At 42.6% G+C, this 23,915-nt stretch overlaps 1 protein-coding gene and 1 long non-coding RNA gene across 3 annotated transcripts in view; both read left to right on the top strand.

Moving 5' to 3' along the window:
* Nucleotides 1-2,616: 2,616 nt before the first annotated feature.
* On the top strand, nt 2,617-6,893 carry LOC144312605 (uncharacterized). Its single transcript, XR_013378109.1, has 2 exons — nt 2,617-6,414; nt 6,510-6,893. It is a non-coding gene; the product is annotated as an uncharacterized LOC144312605 (long non-coding RNA).
* A 2,727-nt stretch (nt 6,894-9,620) lies between these two features.
* Nucleotides 9,621-23,915, top strand: part of CREBRF (CREB3 regulatory factor) — a 57,487-nt gene continuing 43,192 nt past the window's right edge. Inside the window, exon 1 of one of the 2 annotated variants that reach the window (XM_077895516.1) lies at nt 9,621-9,773. The gene's annotated coding sequence lies outside the window, so the exon portion shown is untranslated. Of the gene's footprint in view, nt 9,774-10,664; nt 11,326-23,915 lie in introns of those variants that run through there. The other variant, XM_077895517.1, reaches the window with a different exon arrangement.

Genomic DNA, 23,915 nt, shown 5'->3' with positions numbered 1-23,915 from the left:
CTTGCTCCAGTGAGTGCCAGGACCCAAGCTTGGAAGGAGCCCCGTACAGCCCTTTAAAAGGATATTGGAAAGGTCCTTCTCCAAAGCCTGTCCAGATGAATGTGGTGTGGACTCCTGGCATGATCATTACACTAGGAGAGGCCCCAGGTTTGCAGTCTTACTCCATCATTTGCAAGCAGTATTAACTTTGAGCAAATCTTTAATTTCTGGGCCTCAGTTTTTTCATCTACAGAATGGGGATACTATTTCCTGCCTTTTCTGCTATACAAGCTTGTTACCAGGTGAGATGGTGGTGGTGAAGATGATTTGTAACCTTTTTTTTTTTTTTTTTTTTTGAGATTTTATTTATTCATGAGAGAGAGAGAGAGAGAGAGAGGCAGAGACACAGGCAGAGGGAGAAGCAGGCTCCATGCAGGGAGCCCGATGTGGGACTCGATCCCGGGTCTCCAGGATCACGCCCTGGGCCAAAGGCAGGCACTAAACCGCTAAGCCACCCAGGGATCCCTGATTTGTAACTTTTAATAGTACATGAAGAATATTTTCCAAAGAAATGACAAAACTGCTATGATCCCTTGATGACTTTTCTATAAAGACAGGCCCCAGAGGGGCAGTCAACTGATTTTTTTCTACATAGGTTTTCCCTTTTGATAAGTCCCTTGTACTTGGGTTACAGAAAAATCAAAGACACACACCAGGCTCCAGGCCTGAGCTCTGAGCAGGAAGATGGATCTCTTAGAAACAATCCTAGCATAAGTGTTTGGACCACATCTTCCCTGCCCTTCCATGTTCTGTGTGAGTCCTACAAACTCTTCTACCAGAATGGCAATATTGCTGGCATGATTTAAGATGTAGCCTGAGGGTCATTGTTTTCCTTGAACAATGTTTTTGTTTGTTTTCTTATCCCTGAGCTGACAATATTTTATCATATCTTACTTTGGCATTGCTTCAGAAGTAGCGTCTTTTTGCTCATTTCTGCTGGCCAATTTTTTAACAACGGTAAGTGTTAGAATTGAAAAATGACTTTTTTTAAAAGATTTATTTTCTTTATTTTAGAAATGTGTGCTGTGTGTGTTCACAAACAGGGGAGGTAGAGAGAGAATCTCAAGCAAACTCCCCACTGAGTGCGTGTGAAACCCCATGAGGGCTCAGTTTTAGGACCTTGAGAACATGATCTGGGATGAAACCAAGTCGGATGCTCAACCCACTGAGCCACCCAAGTACCCCAAGAAATGAATTTAAATCGTTGATTGGACTCATGGAAGATTTGGCCCTGGATTTCGTCTTCCAAAAATTTGAAGTCTGTTGCTCTTTTACGAACTATATTTAAGTTGCATCTTAAAATACATATCTAGGCATGTTAGAATGGTGTCACCACCCCATCCTTCTATGTAAATGCTCTTTTCTGTGTGAAGATCAAATATATATAAAATGAAGATGGGACCTTAGGCAGAGGTATGAATTACTTTTCCCCTGCCCCTTTATTTCAACTTTTTCTCAAGAGTTGAATGGATGGAATTAATTGTAGAAAATCTGCAATTTTCACAGAAAAAGCACAGTATAGAATACAATCGTAAAGGATATTTATCATAGCACAATTAATGGAAAACAACCATAATGCACAATATAAGGAGATGCTTAAATAAGTCATACTGCATCCAACTGAAGGAATATCATGGTACATTTAATAGTTTCTTTATTTCTGTGACATATGCCTGGAAATGAAGTTGAAAAGATAGATAAAAGTACTCATACTGCCTCTGGATGGGAACTGCAAATAACTCAAATTTTCTTTCTTCCGTTTTTAGTATTTTCTCCAACAAAAAGGTAATACTTGAGCCCAAAAAAAGAAACGATAAAAATTATTTTACTAACAAAAAAAGAATGTTAAGAAAAAAAGGATTTTAAACTTATGTACATAGCAAAAAGTCTGATGAGAAATAGACCAAAAGGTTGATAATGATTATTTCTTTTGCAACGCTGTATACTTTACGCAGAGAGCATGTATTCCATCATAATCGGCGAAAAAGGTGTTTTTGAGGGGACTATTGTCAGAATAGTGCCAGTATTTCCTTCAAACATTATATAACACACACACTTTTTTTTTTTTTAAAGAGTAATTCAGGGTCAGGGGAAATGAAGTCAGCTAGATCTATTAGAACACTAAAGCTATTCTGAATCAATGAAAATCAGCAAGTTCACACAGCAATTCTGATTAACTGTTTCCATTGTGCAGGACAGAGTACAGAGCATTCAGCTTATGAAACTCTGGCCTCCTTTTGTATAGGTGCTCACAGTGACGGCATGGTGGAATGAAAAGGGAGCATTGATTTTGATTCTGCCCACAGAGAAAAGTGGAAGCCTGGGGTATTAATGTTCTGGGGTCCCACATGGGTTAGAATAAGCCTCACTGTTCTTTCCCTCCCAACTGCTCCAAGCCAGTCTTTCATTCAGGCTGTGTCACTGCTTCAGTTAAAACCTCCTCCTTGTGAAATGCATTGGCCGTTTTCCCCAACTCTCACCCACCCACCCACCCACCCCGCCCCTTGCAGGCCAACTCCAAAACAGGAGTATCCTGGTGGCTAAGGATGCTCAACAACTAGCACTGCTACCCACGTGAATCCGGTCAGGATTCTACTTAAGTGGATGTCAGGATTTTGACATGGTTTCCATAGTTTCTTTACACTGTCCAAAGTGTGGTACTATGCTGTGGGTTGCCACTCCAAAACAGAACAAGCAGAGCAGATGTTTTGTAAAAGTAGGCGATGTATTTGAGGAAGCATGAGTTGAGAGGCTAAGTATGACTGACTTTGCAAGCCACAAAAGCTTTTCAACAACATTCAACAGGTATTTTCAGTTCCTGTTCTTTGTCATGATGCCAGCTGCTTGAGACAGTGGGAAGCAGAAGAGAGACCCAGTCCTGAACTCCTGGAGTTCAGGGTTTAGCAGGGAGACAACTGGGTCCCAGGTGCTCCTGGTGAGTGGAGTGCATGGAGCCAGGTGATGTGGCATTGCATGTACTGGTTGCTGGGTAAGGGCACTAGAAACACTAATGGAGGAAGGCTTCTTGGAGGAAATGATCTTTAAAGGTAAACCCAGAGAATGATTAAGAGCTAGGTCAACAATTGATGAAGCCATTGCAAAAGTCCCAGAGGGAGAAGCATCCTGGATTATGGTAATAGGAAAGAAACAGAGTTAGAGAAGTAGTGTATTGGGGGCTAGCACATACAGATGATTGATTGGATGTTGGGGGAGGGAGGTTGTTAAGGGACAGGAAGGAGTCAAGGACTGCAGCCAGGTTCCCCGCCAGGTGGACATTGGAGCCTTTCACTGAGATGAGGGCAGTGAGTTCAGTTGTGGACAATATGAATTTGCAGGTGCCAGAGGTCTGCATGTGCAAATACCCAGTGGGCCATTGTTATGTGGGTCTGGAAGTTGGGCAGGAAGACATGGCTGCAGAGTGGGGGTATGGGCAACCAGCGTGGAGATTACTGAGCCTGTGGGTGTGGATAAGGGGCCAGGAAGAATGTGTAGAGTGAGAAGAGACCTAGTCTAGGCGGGAGACCTTTGGAGCACCCACTTTTCAGTGGTGGGCAGAGAAGAGGAATCTAGAGATCCGTGGTAAGCGCCACGGCTTGAACAGCAGTTAGCACCACCCTTACCTGCAGCTTCTTAACATACATTATTGCATGAATAAGTGGGACATAGTCCTATATTATAGTTGGAGATGCTGAGATTATGTGACCTAGCCAATTTCACCCAGAAGATATCCCCTGAAATCATCTGGGAATTTAGGTGCATGTATACTTGTGTTTTCCTGGGAAGCAAGTATATGGCTTTCATCAGACCCCTAGAAAAGTTCAGAACCATTGTTGATATCAACAATAGGGGTGTCTAGCTGGCACAGTCAGTGGAGCATGTGACTCTTGATCTCGGAGTCGTGGGTTTGAGCCCTACACCTGGCATAGAGTTTACCTAAAAAATAGTATCAACAATGGCTGATCCTTAACCTGGTGCTTGCTGTGTGCCAGCCCTAAGAACTTTACCCTTCACCAGACTATAATTGGGGCAGGACAGGGCAAAGAGCAGTCTTGCACATCTCTCTCCTTTCTAATAGTCCCAGTTTCTCTATGTCCTTGAGCCCCCAGGGAGGGAGGAGAAAAGACCACCAACCTGGTCCTCTTCTTTCCTGTGTTTACAGGACCCTAAAACTGTTCTTAACTCCTTTGTTAGAAGGAGAGAAGAACTGCCCTTACTTAGTCCTAATTTCACCTCAGTTCCCACCCCTACTGCCAGTTTTCCCAAAGGCAACTTCCCCTTTTGCCAGGCTGGGAAGAGATACTTGGAGGAAGCCCTCTCATGTCGAGCTGACTGGTTGTAGGGGCACCCATGAAGAGCTGTGGCCAGCTCACTGGGACTCCTGCAGCCATAATCCTGGCTTTAGCCTGCATCATAGGTGTGCCGCGCAGGTCAACAAGGTGCCTTGGGGGTCTGTATGGAAAGGCAGGCCCAAGAATTCAGCTTCCTTCTGGGACTGCCCTTCCTAACAGAATAGTATCTGCAGTTGGCATCTGGGTTTGTTAATGTGCTTCATGTCTGTCTCACTGCAACTGGTGTGTGAAAATAGAGATGGGCAGAGGGAGAAGCAGGATCCCTTCAGGGAGCCCAATGCAGGACTTGATCCCAGGACTCCGGGATCACAACCTGAGCCAAAGATAGACACTCAACCACTGAGCCACCCAGGTGTCCCTTCTTTCTTTTAGCAGCCCCTCTGGACTGTTCACTTCCTGGATGTGGAAATCCAGTTTCATAGTTTTACACTGGATTTGCACTTTTTCAGAGCGCGCCTCCATCTGTAGTTCAACAGACTGTTATCATAGTTACAGGTCTTGGTTCCTGCTGCTTATCGATCTGTTCCTCCACTTTCTGTTTTTATCGGCCTACAATAAGAATGTCTTATTGTACCTGGCCTCTGGGGGTATTTCCTACAACAAATGCTAGATTGTTCTCACTCCCTGGCTTCCTGGCTTGCTATCAGTGAGAGTTGCTGATACTAACACTGTGTGTTCAGCTCAGTGCTGACAAAAAACAAAACAAAACCCCACAGGAATTACTAACTGTCCTAGAAGTTTTCAGTCTTAGCAAAACAGACAAAACAATTTTGAGAGGAATGCTGTCTTGGAAGATAATGGAATCTCAAAACAGTCTTGAGTTGCTGGCTGCTTTCTCTTGCTATTTCACTTTCCCTTTGCTGCTTGCGGCTTCTCTTCTAAGAAGCTTCTAGTCACATTCCTCCTTAGTAGGTGGGGGAAGGGAAAACCAACACTACTGAGCACCATTAGGCATCAGGTTCTGCATTTGATGTTCAAAATCAACCTGTGAGGCAGGTTATGACAGAAACCCAGAACAGTAAGCTTAGTATCTTGCCCAAATACATTAGAAAGAAAGTGGCCCTGAAACACGCAGGTATGGTGTTGTTAATCCCTGCAACAGGGCCTCCCCTCTTATAAACTCTGTTGTATTATAAGCTTTCCATGTCACCCTCCTCCAGGTTCTGAGTTCCTCCAGGGCGATGACTCTACCTCCATGTACACATTAGAAACTCAACAAATGTCAGTTTATTTCTCTCTCTTCTCGTCCCCTGCCCATCATTAAACATAAGCTTGATTATGCTAATGACATGCCTTGCGTTCTCCATAATTCAAGGATGTCTTAGTGTTAACGCCACTTGATTTGAGGACTCAATAACATACATGATATGAATAGTACAAACCAATAAGCACTTTAAGTACTCAGTTGGGTGGTAGAGGAAACAATAGTAATGAGGGCAGTAATAGACATGGTAGAAATAGGCTTCATAAAACGCGTGGGATCTTGAGTCATGGAAGATGAGTAGGATTTAGACCACAAGCAGTTATTAAGTTCCTATCCCATGGCAGGCCTAGTTCTGCATGTGGGAGTGAGGAATCAGGGTAAATAAGTAATGGAGAGACTAGAGAAGAGCCTTGGAACTGAACTTGGTGCTTTCTGGAAGAAGTAAGAAACCAAAGTTCAGAGCTGTCACATAAAGAATACTGTATCCTATTGAGAGGTTAAGGGAAGGGGAATAACTGAACTCTTCCCCAAAAGAGTTATTTTTCAGGAGAGGTGAATGAGGGATGGGTGCCAATTGCCAACCATCAATTAGTATCTTTTCTATTCACCTTCAGCAGTGCTCCAGTCTCCTCAGGAAGAAAATCACTTTTCAAAAGTGTGAGAGGGACACAGCTTTTCCTGGAGATCTTCCAGCTTTGAGTTAATGAATCTCACTTCTGAAGCTGTGAAATGTTAAAGTATCACAAGGTCCAGAGGGGCATGGAAAGAAAACACTTAGATCCAAAGGGCTACCACTCATTTGGATGTGTCCATAATCAGCAGGTAGGGCTCTCAGTCTGTGCTCTAATGAAGAACTGTAAACTCGAGGTCGTTAAGGAAAAATTAGGACCTGTGGCAACTCTTTTCATTATTTTCAGGAGAATTCAATGTTACAAATTAGAAGGTTGGTAGAGAACATCCGGTTCTAGTCCACATTCCTCAAGGTGAAGAAAGTAAAACCCAGAGAGGTCCCACTCCTCACCTGGATCTCACAGTAAGTACAGCTCAAACTGAACTTTGGGTCCAAGAACAGTGTTTCCAATACGTCAAGGTTTAAAGTGGGTCAGCATATACAGAAAATATCACTGGAAGGTGCACAGAGCATGGGTACTTGTGGTTGCTTCTAAGAGGGAAAATGAGTGGCCAGAGACCGGGGTGGGGGGAAATTTAATATTCACTGAATGTCTTTTTGTACCTTCTAAATTTTGTGCTGTGTATATGTTCTCTAATCAAAAAATAAATAATTCATTTTAAGAGTTCAATGGAGTCCTAACTCTTGCTTCGTTTCCCCCATTGTGTAATGTTTGTGTAAAATAATTTTTTGACTCAGTCTTTTGATTCTGCAGAAGCAAGATTAAGCACTTTGGAGGTGGTGATGGCAGTTGGTTACTACTTTGTGGCTAGAACAAGAAGAGTCTCCTGAACCTCAAGCCAGTGCTATTCCAGAGTCCCAGTTTCCTGCCAATGTTGATTGTGGCACAATCTGGCAGGATAAAACCCAGAGAAACACAGATCAATTAGCAGTCAGTGATTTCATTCACTTCAGTGCAGGATATGGTCATTAACAAACCAGGATGGAGAGCTCTCAGCCAAAACTGTCCTTTCCAAGACAAGGGAAGATGCAAAGGTGGGAATCCAGTGTAACTCACTAGTGAGCCCCTTCAATGGCAGAGCCGAATGCTGGAAGAATCAGGCTGCTCTTTGACCCCAGCAAAATGTTGCCCAGCTGAAATGTGAAAATGACTGTTGGAAGGGCAGCACAACAATGGAAGAGCTAACCATCTCCTGGAGTTTTTCCAAACATAGTATTATGAGAAAGGATAGTCTGTAACGTATTCCATGGCGATTTAATGCATGAATCTAATATGAATAAGTTAGAGGAAACTGGCTCAAATTTCCTGAGCCAGTTTTTCTATTGGTGTTTCAATTTCATTTCATTTTTTTTTAAGATTTTATTTATTTATTCATGAGAGACACAGAGAGAGAGACAGAGATATAGGCAGAGGCAGATGCGAGACTCTATCCCAGGACTCTGGCCAGGATCATGACCTGAACCAAGGGCAGACACTCAAGCCACCCAGGTGACCCTGATGTTTCAATTTTAAACCCCAGTTGATATGGAAAATTAGAATGTGGTATGTTAAACCTAAAAAAGGAAATAATGATAATCCTGCTACCTCCTGTGCAGTAGGGAAAATACTTATTCCTTCACTGGATATTGAGACCCTGAGGCATTTTGGAGGATACAAAGATGAGGTTTACTTTTACTTTCCACTTAGGTATCTGTGTATACCCACCTATTAATACTTGTTTAAACAAGTATTTTTTTTAGTGGCAGTTAAACTGTTAAAGTCTAGAATTATCCTTACTTTCTATTTAGCTTACAGTACATCTTCTAAATGAGGTCTTTGAAACAATCTAATAATACTACCATTCATTAAATGCTTACTATATGCGAAGTACTGTGGTAAGTGCTTTATATGAATTTTTCCACTCAATTCTTACATCAACCCCATAAGGCACTTACAGAGGAGCCTCACAGAAGTTAAATAATTTGTGCTGGTTAACACGTGGAAGAGCAAGGATTCAAATCCAGGCTCTTATTCCACCAGTATTTAATGACTGCCTACATGGCAGGCACGAAAGGTAGGGGAGAAACAGGAGAACTAACCTCTGCCCTCCTGAGTTTAGGAGCTTTAGAAGTCTTTCTGATTCCAAAGTCCATGGTTGAGATATTGACACTATACTACTTCCCTAAGTCTGTGCAAACAAGAACCACATTTTAAGATTTTATTTACTCACGAGAGACACGGAGAGAGGCAGAGACACAGGCAGAGAGAGAAGCAGGCTCCTTGCAGGGAGCCGGATGTGGGACTCGAACCCGGGACTCCAGGGTCATGCCCTGAGCAGAAAGGCAGAGGCTTAACCGCTGAGCCACCCAGGCGTCCCAAGAGCCACATTTTTCTAAGGTGATTCCTCGGAAGAGAAAACTGGCATCCTGAGGGAATCTGGCCAAGCATTTCTGTTCTCTAAGCCTCCTTTCTCCATGCATACTAAAGTCCTATTTCTGTTTTGTGCTCAGAAAATAAATTCTGTGTCCTTAAAAAGTATAAAGAACAGTCTGAGAGCATGGGCTGTGGCAGAAGACCTGGGTTCTGGGTCAGCCTGACCTTGAGCAAGTAATCCCTCTGAGCCTTAATTTTCCCGTCTGCAAAAATCGGTATATTACCCCTTGCGTGTGCCTGTAGGGTTAACTAAATGAGACGATGAGCCCAGCACATAGTAGTAGCAAAGGGTCGCTGTTGTCATTTAGTAGGATTAGGGAGCACAAGGAAACCTCGGGCACGTGTGTTATGTGCTCGAAGGTGTGTTTGTCTAGGCGTTTCTAGTAGCACCCTGTTTGTGCAGTTGTGTACAGGTATTCTTTCTCTTAAAGGTGCACACGCAACCTGATTGATCCCAGTATCTCGGGCTTACAAACGCGGTAAATGCTAGTTGAACGAACCAATGACGGAAGGCACGGTCAGTCTCAGCGAATTAAGAGGTTCGGATGTGGAGGACCTCGGTAAAGCAGCCGCAACAGTCCCGCTCCCAAATCAGTGCCCTCCGGTCCCGCAGCCCCCCTCGAGTTTCACTGGACCTAGAATGTTAATGCAAGTGGGCATAAACATAAATATAAATGGGTATTCGGCCACGGCGGGCCTCACCGTGTAGCCGCGAGATCAGATAAACGCCGGGTGGGAGCGCTTTCGTAAACGAACCTGGTCTGCAAACGTGCGCGTGGCTCCGTATCGAAGACGGCCCACGCCCACGCGGCCGCGGCAGGCGCCGAGCCCCCGCTCCGCCCCCTCTTCCTGGTTTTCCCGGCAAGCCGCCCCTCCGGCGTCACGTGACAGAGGTGGCCGGCCGGGCCGAGCTCCTGATTGGCCGCGCCGCAGGGCGCCTCGCGATTGGCCGGAGGCCGGCGGGCCTCCGCCTCCCTCCTCCTCCTCGCCGCGGCCCACGTGAGGGGGGCGAGTCACGCGATTTCCGGGAACCCGTCAGGAAGGACATAAACAAAACAAACCGAGGCAGCATGGAGAGGGGCCGCGGCCCCTGCAGCGGAAGCCGCCCCAGCCCCTGAGCCGCCCCCGCACCCACAGGTGAGCTCCGCTGCTCTCCGCCCGGAGCCCGCCGGATCCTGGGCTGGGGGACGAGCCGGGCGGGGGGCGGAGGAGGGCCGCTGGCCTACGAGGCGGCAGCGCCGGGGCTCTGAGCCGGGCCGGCGCGGGGCGGCTGGGACCAGGGCCGACTCTGGGGGCGCGCGGGCCTCAGGCTGCCGCCTGCCGGTCACGGGGTCTCCGGGTCCCCTCCCCCACCCCCGGCCCCGGCCCCGGCCCCGGCCCCGGCCCGGGGCAGTTATATAAAAGCGCGGGGCGGCGGTAGAGGGGACCCACGGGTGGGCGGCAAGCTAGGCCAGGGGTGGGCAGCGCCAGGCGTTTGCCCTGCCAGGCCGTCCGGCCCTTCACTGCTGCCTCGGAGCCCGGGGCCGTGGCTGCCGGCAACCGGCCTGTCAGAGAAGCGAGCGGGTGGGAGGGGCCGGAGAAGGGAGGGGAGGCGAGGCTGGCGGGGGAGGAGAGAGAGGGGCGTGTGAGGAAGGGCCGGGGCCACGAAGGTTGGAACCGCGCAGGGGAGAGGCGAGGAAGCGCCGGCGGGGGGCGGGAGGGGACCCAGGCAGGGGTGTCTCTGGGGTAGCCGCTCCCCCTTCCCGTCTCCGCCCCAGAGACGGGCTAGAGGGGCCTCCCTCCGGGATTTGTTTATATGTCTTCTCAAAGCAGCTTGAAGCGGCTCGTAGGCGGAGCCCTCAGCGCGGAGTGGCAGGCCGTGGCGCCCAATGGCGCAGGCGGGCCGAGGCTGCCGTGCCAATGGCCGCGGGGGAGGCGGTGCCGCGGGGCCCCCAATTGGTTAGGCTGTGCCGGGGGTGGGCCGGGCGAGGCGGCCATGTTAGATGGGAGGGGACCGGTGGTGGTGGGTCACTGGGAGGGGAGGAGACAGGGCAAAGGGCGAGGGAGCCGGGCCGGGGGCGTTTCGGGTGTCCGAAGGCGAGTCCCATCGGACCAGGAAGTAGCTCAGGGGAGCCAGACCCCGACCCACCGCTCTCCCCTCCAGAGCAGAGGAGGCAGGGAAGTACCGAGGGCAGTCTAGCCGCCCCTGGGGGTGGTTCCTGGGACTAGATGGAGCTCAATCTTTGGATTCTCCCTCTTTCTCGGCCCTACCCTTCCTGACAAACACGGCCGCCAAACCCTGTAATTGCTCTCCTCTAGCCCAAGAAAGCAAACCCTTTTGCTGTTTCTGAGCGGGCTTGAGCCTTAAGAAGGTACTTGGGTAACTAGCGGTCTGAATTTCGGCACAAGGCCTCACATAAAGACAGGCAGTGAGGAGGAAGTTCTGCTTCTCTGGATTTTGCACGGAAAACCAGGACTAGAAAAAGCCGAGAAAGTTGTTAACAGCTGGGTGGGGTTTCCATTTTTTCATCAGGGTACCTTCTAAAGATCGCCCCCGCACTTTCTAGTCCTGGTCCTAGTAGTAATTTGCCCTTCCTGCCTACGTAAATTTGTAGCTCATGTGAATCGACTTCGTAAGAAAACTGAGCCTTGAGAAAATTATTTAGACCTGAAGGTTCTTTTAGGACTTTGTCTTGTGACTACCCTGCAGGTGAGGAATAGGATCAAAATCTGACTGACTGCTTTTTTAACAGCAGAAAATAAGACTTTTATGTAAATCTGGTGATCCGTGGTAAACGGGTTGTCACTTGGTTGTACTTTTAAATTTTTTTTTTTTTTTACCATTTTCTTTTCATCCAAAATAGCTGGGAAAACACCAAAGATGAAGGGGGAAATGGTATGAATATTTAGAAAATCAGTTATTTTACTTTGTTTCCTGATTATTTTGACATCCTGTCAGCCTCATTAAATGCTTGATGTGGCTTTATGATAACATCACTTTGCAACCTGTGACTTGCACTGGTATTGTCAAGGGTACCAGGCTGTTTGTTGATGCACTTAGGGTATCGTGCAGAGGGCATTCAGGAGTTGACTGTATTTGAGAATTTGCACTTAATCCTGTTAGGTTAACTGGAGAAAAAAAAATCGGTAAATAAATGATTTGTCGATTTCTATATTGTTTTTGACATGCTTGACTCAGTGCTATTAAGAATGATATGTAAAAATATAACCCCTGTTTTTTAATAGACTTTAGTTCTTAAATATAACTTAAACTAAATCCACCATTTGCTTTTAAAGTGTAGTGTGTAGTCAGAATTGACAATTATATGACTTGGAATTAATCAGCAGAGGTTTGTTTCCCTGTGAGTTTTGACTTGGATATTTGGGGGAAGAATTCTCTTTGATTGAATTCAGTAGTTCAATCTTCCAGGCTAGATAAACTCTTAGGCTAGACATAATTTGTCAGGTCATTAGTCTGATGATTTTAAGATAGGAGTTGACAAATTTTTTTTCTGTTCATGGTCAAAAGTAAGTATTTAGGCTTTGTGGGCCATGTAGTCTGTCACAGCTACTCAGCTCTGCAAATTATAGCATGAAAACAACCATAGTATGTTTGGGGTTGTATTCTAATAAAATATGTTTACAGGAACAGGCTGTGGTTGAAGGTTGTAGTTTATCAACCCCTGTACTAAGACATCAGCCACTAGGTTTTAATTACTTAGATGTAAAGATATTGCAGAACATGTAAACGTGCACTTCAGGTAGTAATTTGAGCATTTGTAGAATGTATATTATCTCTTGCCTTGAAGAATTTTTAGAATAAGAGCACATGACAGCATTGTATTATATATATTTTTTTCATTTGTAAAAAGATGTTTTCCTACAAAAATGCTTACTTTTTTTACTTTTTAAAAGTAGGCTCCACACCCAGTCACATACATGACTCTGACATCAGGACCTGAGCTGAAATCAAAAGTCAGACGCTTAACCCACTGAGTTACCTGGGTGCCCCTGGAAAATCTTTTAAAGCAAATGTTGGAATATTAAGTCCTGTTTATTTTATTCAATGCATTCCAATTGAAAATCTTGCTTTTTAAGATATGATACCTAAGAACCTTAATATAGTCAAGGGTAGGGTCTTACTGATGTCTAAAACTACAATTAGTGTATCATTCCTAACAAAACTGTTTACAGCTGTTTGAAGAGATATTAGGCAAATGAATAGTTAATACTATTGGTTCTTATATATAGCATACAGTTGATTTAGAAGCCACACTGATGGTGCCATTGCCTGAGTTGTTTGTAGAATTACCTAAATAGGGTAGGATACCTTTTCAAACAAGATCCCAAAAGATACAGGTTGTTACCCGTCCACTTCCTTGGAAAAATGTGAAGTGGTGCTAATGCCAACTGAAGCAGAGATGCCAAAACATTAAAATATTACATAGGCAAATATTTAATTTTTTCATGGATAGCTTTGTGCATTGTTACCTAATCCTCCACTTTTGTTGACTTGAACTGGCTTTTAAGTCCAAGCCTGACAGTTGAGAAGGAATATATTGACCTCTTAAGATTGAAAAGCATTATATGGCCTGTTAACCTTGTTTCTAATTCTATTTCACCTACTATTTGTCTGAATTACTGTGGTAATTCAGTTTATTAATTTGTAATGGGAGAGATTAATGATGTTTTCTATCTTTTAGGGATGTTGGGAAATTGTCAGTTATTGTATTCTCAAGGTTTTGTACTTTGAATATGCTAATACTTCTAGCTGCTTGGAACCACTTGTCAAATCTCCATTCAGTTTTCTTTCTTTTGTTTTAATTGTCTCTCAGTTTATCTTTTTTTAAGATTTTATTTATTTCAGAGACAAAGAGCATGAGCTGGAGGGGCGGGCGTGGGGGGGGGGGAGCGGAGTAGAAAGCAGACTACCTGCTAGGCAGAGAGCCCAACATAGGGCTTGATCCCAGGACCATCATGACCTTAGCGAAGGCAGACACTTAACCTACTGAGCCACCCAGGCCACCCCTAAGTTTATCTTTATTAGCGCTTGTACCGCAGTATGATACTTATCCATTTATGTCATCTGCCTGGTGAGCCACTTGAAGTCAGATTCTGCCTCTTTATTTCTATATCCCCAGTGCCTCCCCATGTTCCTGACACCTTTTAGTGCTTCATTTACGTAAGAAATTCTTAAATGGATGTATTGTTAAAAACTGCTTATCTGGAAGGTAATAAGTCAGTCTACTATTAGTAGAGATGTTGGGCTTAGAAGGGAGGAATTAATCACCATCTGCTCAAACAAAAAGCCTTCATTTAAAAATTGACCCTTTTCTTTTGAGAAGGTTTATGGAAAAGCTATTTTGATGATGTCTGAAATTCCCTTGAATTATTTTGTCAATTTTTTTCAGATACATTCCATTAGACTTGTTGAATATTCCTTCTAAGCGTGTGCATACAGACACACACACACACACACACACACACACACACAAACCTGCGTTTTGTCCTTTGGATTCGTCATTAGCTCTTGGCACACTTGGATCTCTGAATGTTTGGCAAATGTGAGTGGAACCTCTTATTTCTTAGAGGTTTGGAACAATTCTTCATCTATATAGCAGTGTTTCTCATCTTGGGGGGAGGCACTGTAAAATCACTCTTGTTAATAAGTCTAATTTACCCCAGTGGGGAGGACATGGAAAGAGTTTGTTGCAGGGGACTCTAATGATACATGGTGACTGCAGTACCATCCCATTGCTTTGCTAGCCAAACCTTGTATGGTTTTTCACCAGTTCATGACTTTTCTTCCAAAATCTACATTGGAATGGAACTCTCCTCCCCAAACAACTTTTTAAATCACTCATCTCCCCACTAATTCCCAGCTACTCAGATCATGCTACTATTCTGTCCTTTTAACACCAAGCCCTTTTTTACATCTTTTGTTACAAAGTTGTGTTTTACGTATTGTTGATGTGGACGGTTTCCCATGAAAGCATTATGAACTTGCTGATTTTGTGTCCTCCAGTTTTCTTCAGATTCTTTTTGTACATTTATTTTCTTTAGTATGTAATATTCTGTCTTTGAGAGTTTAAGGTGCTTTTTTTTGTTTTTAGAGGGGAATTTTCTTCTTTGCTGTATGCTATTTTTGATGCAGTTTGCCTTCTCCATTACATTTTTGCCATTCAACAGAAATTTAAAGCATTACAAAAATAAAACTTTCAGGAAAAGTCTTTGGTATGGGGAGGAACTAGGGGTAGGGGCATGTGTAACTCATTCAGAAGATTCACTGTAGAATTCAGTAAGGCTTCTAGCTTACTTGTGTTGTATAAGATGTGTAAAATTTCCTACTTATAAAAGGACTTTACAGTTTTTTGAAATGCTTATTAGTAAGGGTTTTCGTCCTTACTATTGAATCCTCTACTAGAATTGCCTGCAGACTAATAGAGGAAACAAGACCTTGCAGTTCCAATAGTAGGATAATTTTTAGAACAGCACGTTCTGAAAATACGAAAGATGGACTACTAACTCCGCCTGGGAAGGTTGGAGAAGCTTCACAGAAAAGGTCCATTTGAACTGGGTTTTGAAGACCAGTTCTAGTCCAGTCAAGGAGGTGTAAAAGCTATATGTGGGGCACCTGTCTGGCTCAGTGAAGCATGCGACTCTTGATCTCAAAGTCATGAGTTTGAACCCCACATTGGTTATAGAGCCTACTTAAAAAAATAAAAAGGTACATATTGATGTTTAGGGTGGGCTTGGATTTGAGAAGGCTTACGTAAGTAAGTAAGGCGGGGCCATGGAGAGGGGGTAGGTGAAGGAGGAGGAGGAGACTCCTTGGTGAGATTTCCGAGGAAAGGGCTTTTTTTTGTTGTTTTCTTTTGTGTTCTTATCCTACTTCTCCTAGGCCTGCTCTACACTATCAGGTCTCTGGTCTCTTTGTAGCTCTGACTTTGATTAGATGGTCTCTTTTCCCATCATTTTTACTTTTTCTTTTAGTCCTTCATCAAGGCCTGACACACCTCTGTTTTCTCCTGTAATATATCAGTACGGAGGTACTTTTTATTCTGATCTAATGTGTCCCTTGCCTTTATCTCACCTTCTGGTTTCCATCCCTTTCTTTATTCCCTTTGGGTTTCTTTTCCCCTTTTTTTGACTCTGACTTTTCCTCTTCATTTTGCTTTATTTTTTTATTTAGATTGTATTTATTTATTCATGAGAGACAGAGCAAGGCAGAGACATAGGTAGAGGGAGAAGCAGGCTCCCTGCAGGGAGCCTGATATGGGACTGGATCCCAGGACCCCGGTATCACGCCCAGGGCCAAAGGCAGATGCTCAACCACTGAGCCACCCAGGCGTCCCATTTTGTTTTATTTAAAAACAAAAATGTGGGATCCCTGGGTGGCTCAGGGGTTTGGTGCCTGCCTTGGGCCCGGGGCATGATCCTGGAGCGGAGTCCCAGGATTGAGTCCTACATCAGGCTCCCCGCATGGAGCCTGCTTCTCCCTCTGTCTGTCTCTCTGTCTCTCTCTTTCTCATGAATAAATAAATAAAATCTTTTAAAAAAATAAAAAATAAAAACGTTGTTTCACACTGTCAGCTTCTTTACATTTGAATAGCAACGTATGTCTGAGTTGATTCCTTTTTGGGAAATCTTGTGAGATCAGCTTATCTTTGATACCTTTCCCCAGTACTCATTATCCATCTCTATGAATTTCCTTTTATGAAGCATTTTACTTTGTGTTCAGAGATGCCATTTCTCATAGGCTACAGTGCAGAATATAACCACTTGTATGCTGTGTTTTCTACTTCTTATGCATCTTAAAATTGTTACGTGAGAAGATCCAATTCAAATCTTTACCTGAAGTTTTCCCAAGCTTACCCAGGTAGAGATGGTAGTACTCTTCTCGGTAGTTTTAGTGTTTTCTAAACACCTCAGCTTTACTGAGTAGTTAATAATTTACATAAAATAAAGTTCACCTGATTTTTAGTTTTGACAAACCTGGGCAGTCATCTAAAGTATTTCTATAGTCATGATATGGAACACTTCCATCACCACAAAAGTTCCCTCGTGACCCTGCTTCACCCCTGCCCAAATCACTGATTTACTTCCTATTGCTATGGTTTTGTCTTTCCTGGAATTTCATTTAAATGCAGTCATAGAACATGTGTTGTCTTTTGAGTATGATTACTTTTAATGTTAATAATGCTTTTTCGATTTCATGCCATTTCAAGTATCAGTTGAGTACTTGTTATTGTATGGATGTACCACAATCTGTCCATCCATTTTGGGTTTCCTTCCAGGTTTTAGGCTGTTATGAATAAAGCTACTATAAACATTCACGTACAGGTCTTTTAAATACTTCTCTCCTTATTAACTCTCTTTTATTTGGAGGTCTAGTTGCAGAGTGCTTAAGAGTGAAAGTTCTGGGGTTAAACTAGTTCACTAGCAGGCTTTTTGCTGGTGCTGTGGTTTTAACAGTGTCAGTACAGGCACCTCAACTGTAAGATGGGACTGGTGGAGATGGGAGCAAGCTGGAGAGCACAGGCCAGTTTAAAGAGAGAGCTCATTTCAGCTCAAGGGATCTTGCTGGGAATATGTACCCAGTGATTTTCTTTTTTCCCCAAGAGAGTGGCATTTGTTAACAGGATTCAGAAATTTTATATGAAATTTCCAACTGAAATGCTGGAAGTTAAAATTTAAAATACCAGTGTGAGCGGAACAAACCCCTTCTGTAGGCATCAATTCGTGGCTTAGCATAATGTGTTGCTAGTGGTCCAGCCACTCAAGTTAAAAAACTAAAGAATTGCCATAAATGAATTTTATTCTTTCCTCTGATAGGCAGGATATAAGAATTCTGAGGGGAGGATGGGATCAGGTTCTTGTTACTTTTTGTACTTTTCCTCTAATAGCTGCTGATTCCTTTCATGGTTCTGTTTTCCCAACAATTGGGGTAGTAGTCCATCTCTTTTTTCTGGTTTATTGTGAATCCTGTTGAGACAAGTACAGTATAAACTTTGTGTTTGTATTTATTAGAAACTGTGGAACGTGTTACGGATATCAAAGATAAATTTTGTGTAAGTTCATTCCCTTAGGCTACCAGAATCTCTCGTGAAACCAGTATAACTATAAAAAAGCTATATGTAGTTGTTTGAAGAATTAGAGCCGTAATCTCTCTGAAGAAGCCCTTCCCCCTTGTAATTTATTTGCCAAGTCTTTTTTTTTTTTAAGAAAAAAAATTTTTTTTAATTTTTAAGTAATTTCTGCACCCAGTGTAGGGCTTGAACAGTCACAAACCCGAGATCAAGAGTCACATGCTCCACAGACTGAGCCAGCCAGGTACCTCTTCTTGCCAGTTCTTTATTGTGTACAGAGATGACTAGTTTGCAGCTTTATTAATTATTTTGTGAATCCAAAGATTCTTTTTGCTGATTAAACCAGCATAATTGGTATTGACCCTCGTGAAGCCAGGGCTGGGATGTTAAATCACCTGTGTTGCCTACAGATTCCTATCCACCCTAGTTCCAAGCAGTTGAATTTTTGTGATAATTGAGTGTGGAATTTAGACAATCTAGGATTCTGAGTCTTACACTTTGGTCGCTGCAACACTCCAGGAGTATGTTTATAACAAGGAAGGAACCTTAGAATAAAAAATAGCCCACAATTTATTGAGTATCTCTTTTGTTTCAGGGCACATATTATTGTGAATCACAAAATCCCTGCAAAGTAAGACAGAGAATTCTTGTATTTACAAGTAAAAGAAGGCAAGTAAGAATCCAGGATAAAATTCCAAATACTCATAATGCAGAACCTTTTATCTTTTATCTAGAGTTTGCTTCTCACAGAGCAATCCTTTAGGATTATCAGAGCCAAAGAGGCAGCCATCCTTTCTCAGTGTTGAAAGAAATGACTGCAAAACTGTTCACAACCACTTTGTAGCCTTATGCCCATAACCCATGTACTAGCTGTTCTGTAGTCCTATGCCAGTGGTATAGCCCATTTCACACAATGGGAAGGAATTTGAAGAAGATTTCAAAACTGTTGTGTATATTTTTGCTAGGTTTGAAAAGTCAAATCTGAGAAAGGAGAGAGGAGACAATAAAGTTAAAGGGAGAGCCTAGATCTCTGATAACAGCAGTGCTGAAGATGCCTGGGTGGCTCAGTGGTTAAACAGCAGTGCTGAAGTTGTTAGGGTATGTCCCAAGTGTCTTGGGAAAGCTATTCCCCTTGAATATTCCAGTATGGCTCAAGTGTGTTTGCTTGCACCACTGTCTGTTTCTATGCTGCTGTCTTTAACCCTGCTGTTCTTTTTTTACATTTTGTAGATTTCTGCTGAACAGCTCAGAAAACTAAATGATTCTTTAAATTTTAGTGTTTAATCTGCATAAAATATTTTGTTTTGATTAAAAATGGGGGTGGGAAGAGAGGGAACAGTGTGTAACATGTATCAGTCCCAATGCCTGGATTCAGTTGGTTTAAATAAATTTTAACCCTATTTCTACTACTCTCTCCTCACTAGACAAGAATTCTCTCTGAGAATTCTGAGTCTTCAGAATTGACTGAAATTCAAATAATGCTTTTCCTGGAAGTCTAAAAGACAATTCAGGAGCACAATTTTAAGTGTTTTTATCATGTGATACCACAGTGGTTCGAGACTCAAATTAACGTGCTAACTACTAGATAATTCCAGAGCACATAAAAGGTCCTTAATAAATACACAGTTGACCTTTGAACAATATGGGGGTTAGGGGCACTGACCCCCTCCACCTCCATGCAGTTGAAACTCATGGATAATTTTTGACTCTTCAAAAACTTGACTAATAGCCTGCTGTTGACCAGATATGGATAACCAGATGTTATCCATAAACATTTGGCTAACATATATTTTGTTTATATTATATACTGTATTCTTACAATAAAGTAAGCTGGAAAAAATATTAAGAATCATAAGGAAGAGAGCATACATGTACAGTATTATACTCTACTTACTGGAAAAAATCCACATACAGGTGGCCCACACTGTTCAAACCTGTTATTCAAGGGTCAGCTGTATACTAAATGACTGACTTCTTTGCAGTGTCCTCTTTGTATGTGAACAAAGTTGCACCTCTGACTCCTCCTTATCCAGAAGGACCTGTGGTCTTAGAGGATTTCCCACTCGTCAACTATTGTGTGGATTCCTGTGCTGGACAAGGCATTGCTTTTAGCACTGTAGTGAAATAGAGATGGGATGTAATGGTTGTTCTCAAAAAACTTTACAGTCTAGTTAGTAGTGGAGACGAGATTAGGGAGGAGGAAAAGAAAAACCATTGTGAGCAAAGGCATGAAAGGCTAGAGCCTCACTTTTGGAAATTCTGAGTGGAGTGAAGTGGGATAGTAAGTACCTCAAGGATTTTGGTGGGATTGTAAGATCAAGCTAATATTAGAGTTATAGGACAGTAGTGGAAAATAGACTGGAAAGATAGTTTCATTATATCTGAGTATTTTGAACATTATCCAAGAAATCTTTGGGAGTTGCTGAAAACTTATAAGCACAGTGCTAATACGAAGTGGTTGTTTAGGGAGAAAATGGAACATAAGAGCTGGAAAGAGAGGGGCTGGCGAAAGGAACATCTGTAGGGCAATTATTGGAATGGTAAATATAAAATGATGAGGTCAAAGTAAAGGTTGAGAAAGTGGGAAGGGCAAAGACAAATAGATGCACGTGTGCTGAGTACAAGGTAAGTTGCCAGCATATCTTTGTTAAAGAGAACTGGCATGATTTAACAAAGTGTTGGGGGAGGAGAAAGAAAAAGAGTCAGGTTTGAGATCAGTGTTCTAAGCCTGGATGTCTGAGACTTGATGTGATTACTGACAGAATGGAAATGTTTGAAGAGAGAGGTGGCATGCTGTGTCTGAGGTCATGCTATTTGAATAACCATGGAAATACCTGGTTCTCAGGTGGCAAGGCTCTGTGCATTCATGCATTTAGATTGAAGATGTAGATTTGGGAGTCTTCTGGAGAAGAGGCACTGCAAGTAGAGATGGTCTCTATGATAGGTTTGCACAGAGGCATTTACTGAATGGTCTCAGATAAATCTCTTATCCTTGCTGAACTTTTTTTGTTAATGTAAAAATGGTTGGGCAGAGGGTAGGAGATAGCAGTGATGCTAATATGTACCCTAACTACTACTCCCAAGTTTTTTTTTTATCAAATGACAGGGCATAGCAGTGTGCCTTGTAGTCTATAAACAGTGATACAAATATAGACTGTGAATATTTTGTTGCCAGTGGTAACCAAGTGTGGCTGGGGTTAGAAATGCATTCTTTGGTTCTGTCTTAAACTGTCCCATGCTCTTACTCTTTGCTCCAAACAACTTAATTGACAAGTATCAATGCTGCAGGAAGCCCCTACTGTTGTGTAATTGATAGTTTAAGAAATAAAAAGTATCTCTTCCTGTTCAACTCACATTGATCCGGACTCCTGTTTTAATGCTCTTTCTTTTTGGTTCCCAAAGAGTTTTAACTAAGCTCCCATATGTTGTCTTTGTAGGCAAGAGATTAAAGTTGGGCAGAAGCCTTTGGAAAGGAATCAAATAAAATTCTGAGAGGTCTTATGTCTTCCTCCAAGATTGCATTCTAAGGAGAGATATTTTTGAGATTCAGTATCTTTTCTTAGCTCTTCAGGAGTCTCAGTAAAATGTAATTATTTTGTTTAATTAAAGGTGGCAAACCTAACTCAACCCCCATATTTTTAAAACTTTCTTGAGTGTGAAGATAAAAGGGGACTATTGGATTGACCCAAGGATAGAGAGTCCACAAAGCAGTATGGTAAAAGGATCATTATCTGCTTATAGTGTGATGATGAGTACTGCTTGGCTAGGAAAATCATCTTTTCTCATCTAATCTGAGGGAAAAGATATGTCTTCTCTCTCTTTACCTTCCTCTGTCTTCAAGACCTGCAGTAGCAGGGTTTGGAAAATAAATAATGGGGGGTCTTTTGCTAATAATTCCAGACAGAAACCATAATCATCTAGTTTGAAGTGTATTTACCTATTTTCTATATTTTGGAGTCCAGAGAACTGCTGTTGAAGGGTAGCGAACAGGGATTCACTTGGAGTTGTGTTCATAGGATTTATATCACATAGTAAAGGGAGAATGTGGCACCCACCATTCACCCAGTGTGTACCTTGCATGAGCAGCATATACTTCCTCAGTGGTATAGGGATTTGTGGATCTCTGATTTCTGCTCTGCTATGAACCAGGTAGTGGCTTGATTCACTAAACATCTGAAAAACTATTGTTTAGTAGAACTATTTTGTTTACTGTTTTGCTGTGTCCTTTTCAAAAGGAAAGGAATTGTTGAGTGGGATATAAGAAGTATGGCAGGATGGGTTGAATGTGGCTAATGGGTCCTGGTCAGCTAAGGAACTTGGGCAAACTGATAAACTGTCTTTCTTGCCAAACAGGGGAGCTTCTTGGGGTATATATACATACCGTACAAACTTAAATTGCCAAGTCAGTGGTCTTTCCTCCCTTCCCTCCCCTCTCTTCTCTTTCATCTTTACTTGGGGATTAAGCCTCAGGAAAAATTATTTAAGTTTGAGGGTCAGGACAGTTAGCACATCTTACAACTGTGGATCTGGTACAGTTTAAAGACAACAGAGAGAGAACCCAGGGAGTCTGCACACATGAAAGAAATGATGAGCAACAAAGATTATGAAAGATCAAAATAAACCATAGTATGTGAACTATATAATGGTATAAATGTGTTGGTATTTCTTACCTCAAAAAAATTTTTTAATGTTTTTCATTGTAAAGTTTTTCCATTGAAACCATTTTTGAGGGTCCAGTTCAATGGCATAGGACACTGACAATCTTGTTTAACTATTTCTAGAACATTTTTCTCATCCTAGACAGAAACTCTGTGCCCATTAAACAGTAACTCTCCCAGCCTCTGGTAACCTCTGTTCTACTTTCTGTTCAGTGAATTTCCCTATTCTAGTACCTCATATAAAGGGAATCATGTAGTATTTGTCCTTTTGTGTCTGGTTTATTTCAGCATAATGTTTTTAAGGTTCATCCATGATCAGAATTTTATTCATTTTTATGGCTGAATAATGTTCCATTGTATGTATTACCATTTTTTGTTTAGCCATTGATCTGTTAATGGCCACTAGGGGTGTTTCCACCTTTCAGTTATTGCGAATAGCGTAGCTGTGAACATGGGTGTGCATGTATCTGTTTGAGTCCCTGCTCTCAGTTCTTCTTCTTTTTTTTTTTAAAGATTTCTTTATTTATTCATGATAGACATGGAGAGAGAGAGAGGCAGAAACACAGGAAGAGGGAGAAGCAGGCTCCATGCCGGGAGCCCGATATGGGACTCGATCCTGGGACTCCAGGATTGCGCCCTGGGCCAAAGACAGGTGCTAAACCGCTGAGCCACCCAGGGATCCCCCTGCTTTCAGTTCTTTTGGGTATATACCCAGATGTGGAATTGCTGGATCATATGATAATTCCATGTTTAGCTTTGTGTGAAACTGCTAAAGCGTCCCAGCTGCACCATTTTATTTTACATTCCTATCAACATTGCACAAAGGTTCCAGTTTTTCCATATCCTCCTCAATATCCTCGACGTGTTATTTTCCAGTTTTTGGATAATAACCATCCTAATGGGTGTGTCAATTTTTTTTTAACATCTATTCTGATGAACATTGGGTGACTCAAAAGTGCTGCTTACTATTGTGAGGAGCCAGTTCCCTTAAGCTAACTAAAAGGGAACAGTGCCCTAAGCCAGTGCCATATAAAAGTGGAGCTGTAGGGATTTTGGCCGTCGTATATATAGTATCTGCTTTTTCATAAGACATTTTCATTTATAAATTGGTTTACATTGTTCAACCTTTTAGAAACATGTGGACTCTCAGAAATCAGCCGAATCCCTCAGATTCAGAAGAGGCAAAATTTAGGGGCTCTTGGATGTGTTTAAGCTGTCTGGGGCACTCTAGTTAGTTCTTGGGTTTGGCTTTCAAAGTTTGGATTAGTAGTTTAAGCAGTCCAATGGATGAGGTTTTGTAAAAGTCCTTTGGCCTTATCTATCCTCTTACTTCACCTTTTACCTTGCCTAATGTACATAGTAAGCCTCAACAAATTTTTAAGTGGAGAACCAAAAAAACAAAAACAACAACAACAACAAACAAACAAACAAAAAAAACAGGAAAGGACCTAGTAAAAAAGGTTATGAAAGGTACTGAGCTGTGGCCATCTTCAAGTGACACCATTGCTGCTCATAAATCAGTCATTTGCTCCATTTCATTTGTAGGGGAGGAA

This window comes from Canis aureus, chromosome 4 (genome assembly GCF_053574225.1).
Source record: "Canis aureus isolate CA01 chromosome 4, VMU_Caureus_v.1.0, whole genome shotgun sequence".
In the NCBI taxonomy this organism is placed as follows: Eukaryota; Metazoa; Chordata; class Mammalia; order Carnivora; family Canidae; genus Canis; species Canis aureus.
Note: the sequence above shows the minus strand (reverse complement) of the source record. Positions and strands in the feature narration are given on the sequence as shown.